The sequence below is a fragment of the Odocoileus virginianus genome, chromosome 31, assembly GCF_023699985.2.
Source record: "Odocoileus virginianus isolate 20LAN1187 ecotype Illinois chromosome 31, Ovbor_1.2, whole genome shotgun sequence".
Lineage (NCBI taxonomy): Eukaryota > Metazoa > Chordata > Mammalia > Artiodactyla > Cervidae > Odocoileus > Odocoileus virginianus.
The window spans coordinates 12,427,261-12,430,916 of NC_069704.1; positions in this window are offsets into that span (position 1 = coordinate 12,427,261).

Below are 3,656 nucleotides of genomic sequence, written 5' to 3' on the forward strand. Positions count from 1 at the left end.
CCTTGTAAGCTCCTAGAACCCTCTGACTCTCCACTAATGACTCCTGGGATCTTTGTGGCTTTTACAAAACATCTTAATCACTTGGCTAGTTCTCTCTTGCCCAGAATAGAAGAATATAGGTTCGCCCCCATGTGAGAAGGAAAATTAAAAGCATCTGAGGCACTATAGGTGGCCATGGGGTGGCCTTATTAAGTAGGCAGGTGTGGAAACATTGCTTGACCTTGGAAAGAACTATAGCCTCAGACAGTGACGTTCAAAGCTTGCTCTGTGTTACAGTCCCCTGGGATGCTTTTAATTTCTACTGATGCCTGGGCTGCAGCCCACACCATTTGTGCAAGCATGCTAAGTTGCTTCATTCGTGTCTGACTCTGTGCAACCCTGTGGACTGTAGCCCACCAGGCTCCTCTGTCCATGGGATTCTCCAGGCAAGAATACTGGAGTGGGTTGCCATTTCCTTCTCCAGGGGAGCATCCCGACCCAGGGATCAAAACTGTGTCCCTGATGTCTCCTGCAGTTATTTTTCAGTTTTAATTTGGACTTCCCTGTAGCTCAAACGGCAAAGAATCTGCCAGCAATTCAGGAGACCCGGGTTTGATCCCTGGGTCGGGAAGATCCTCTGGAGAAGGGAATGGCAATCCACTCCAGTATTCTTGCTTGGAGAATCGCATAGGAGGGCTACAGTTCATGGGGTCATAAAGATTGGACATGACTGAGCGAGTAACAGACATATACACAGAGGCAGGCAAGTTCTTTACCCCTAGCGCCACCTGGGAAGCCCCTAAACACACACATACACACCCTACCTGGGAAGCTCCTAAATACACACACATACACACACCCCCATACCTGGGAAGCCCCTACACACACACCGGCAAGCAGGCAAGCCCCTATACACACAGGCACGCATGCAGGCAAGTTCTTTACCACTAGCGCCACCTGGGAAGCCCCTACCAATTGAATCCAAACACTAAAGTTCTCCAGGTGAGGCAGATGGAGTCAGAATTGAGAGGAGCTGTAGGAGATCAAGCCATCCTGACCCCTCATCTTGTGTCTGATCTTAAATTACGCAACCAAGTTATTCAAGCAAATTCATGTCACTGAGTCCTGATGTTGTTATCACTCTACAAAGGAAGACCTTCTTCCAAGCCTCTAACGAATCCCTCGATCTCACCCTGAAATTAAAGTCAGAGCATATACACTTTGTTCTTAGCCCGGTTAGAAGGTTCTTTCTCACTCAAACAGTCTAAGTGAAATTCAGAGCCTGCTTCACCAAGACCCACAAAGTGGTAGGTGGCTATGTTGGGTAAACAGTGGCCCCAGGAATATTCAAAACCATCCCCAAACCACATGTATCTGCAGCTTATAAATCCTTCATCAATTCCCCAGTTTTCAAACATAAAATTGTTTGCCCAGACCCTATTCATTACTTACACTCCAGACCAGTGATTTTCAAAGTGAGGCCCTTTGGACAAGCAGCAGCATTCCAGAAAAACTAGTTAGAAAATTCTTGGGCTGCATACCCAGCCCTTCAGAATCAGAAACTCTGGGTACAAGTCCGGGTCTCTGGTTAACAAGCCCTCCAAGTGTTGCAGGGGTCCACTCAAAATGTTGACAAACAGCACTCCTCCTCAGAGGTGAATCACAGGTACCAGCTGAAGGCCACGGCAGAGGCGGAATATTCTCTAAATGGCAAGGCAGGGGAAAGCCAAAGAAGGGGAAGAAAGGTTTTTGACTTTACTTCTCTAGGGGACCAGTGGATCCACTCCACTTGTTCAGAGCCCACCACCTGTAGATTTGGAGCAAAGCATCTGGCTAATCCTCCTGTAAGGTTAATTGACACTGAGATCACTCTATCTTGGCGGAGTAAATTTTTAAAAGTCTCTATCGGGCAAACATTTCTTCTCTGAGAGAAAGTGTCTGAAGTGCTTGGGTGACCTTTAGGAATTGCTGGTGTGGACCCTGGAATTTCCCAAGGTCCCTTCTTTGTCTTAATGTCATTGGGCACACTTCAAACTTTTTGAATTCTTCCCTTTAATTCCCGACTTGTTCTCTATCCCCCTAGGAGCCCAATTTTGAGTTCTGAGTGGGTTGTGTGCAGGGAGGGCTATAGTCACCACCCTCTTGTGGCTGAAGGAGCTCATAATTAAAAGGGGCAGTGCTCCAAAGGAACCTCATTATTCGTTTCTTTGCACCAATAAAACCAGGGGAGCTGATGTGGAATGTAAAAAACAAATGGTACTGATGAACCCATAGACAAAACAGAAATAGACCCACAGGCAAAGAAAACATGGCTTTGGTTACCAAAGGGGAAAGCATGGGTGTGGTGGGGGTGGTTAAACTAGGAGTGTGGGATTAACATATACACACGACTATATCTAATCAACAAGAATCTACTGTATAGCACATGGAACTATACTATTTTGTAATAAGCCATAAGGGAAGAGAATCTGAAAAAGATAGAAATGTATGCACAACTGAAGCACTGTGTTGTATGCCTAAAACTAACACAACATTGTACATCAACTACAATTCTTTTAAAAAAGAAAAAAAATAGAGGCGTTGAGCCCAGGGTAATGGCCACAGGTCCCCTCCAGCTTCCCACCGATGCCCTAATTAGAGAGTAAAAGGCCGGCACACCTGCCCTCCGCTCGTGACAGGTTAACCCCTCACATCAGTGGGTTTTCAGAAGAGCCTCGTCAGTAAAAATCACCCCAAATTCCTTTCACTCTGACTGTATCAGGCTCCAAGTTCCACCCACTCCCTGGCGCTACGCAGCCTGAGTGCCCAGCAGCCCTGCCCACCGGATCTCAGTTGTTTACCTGAACGCACCTGGCGCTGCCTCATGCCCTCAGGTGTTAGCAGTGATGGACGGAGAGGACCAGGATGCTGAATCCACGGATGCCGGCAGTTCTGCTCCTGGTTCCTGGCGGGTACCTCAAGGACAGCAAGCCTTCTTCCTCATTGGCTGGTGGCCGGGTGTTGGCCTGAACCACTCCTCTTTTCAGCCTCAGGCTGTGCGACCTCCTTGGATCTTTTGCCTGGACTTTTCTTCCAGTTCCTTGAGTCCCCCATCCTTTTGTTTTTTTTTGCTATGGCTTTCACTGTGGTATAACTTACATACCATTAGATGTACTTGTTTCCAAGTGTATGACTCATTGATTTTTAGTAAACGTGCAACTATCACAATTCAATTTTAGCACCTTTTGATCACCCATTTGCAGTCACTTCTGGTTCCTTTTTGGCAATGGGAAGCCTGGGTCATCTTCTCCCACCATCTCCTGGAAGAGCTGACCCCAAAGGAAAGAGCCTAGAGGGAGTTCATTCAAATACAGAAACTTTATCTGAATGAAGTGGCTGCCACCAAAACTCTGCTCTCCCCCAAGACTCCAGCTCCTATCACAGCTTTGGCCTTGGTTCACAAGAGCCCACAGCAGGAGGAGGTGTGCTAAGGTCACCCAGACCCACACACAGCATCAGATCTACTGGATCATGCATGTAAAGTTGCCAGTGTGCGTTTTTATGGGGAGAGTGGGTAAGAGCAACACTTGAATCAGAGTGCCCAGGTTAAAATTCAAGCGCTACTATTTATGAGCTCTGTGGCGTCTGTTTTCTAACGTGTCAAGTGGATATCAAAATAGTTCAACCCCAGGGAATTT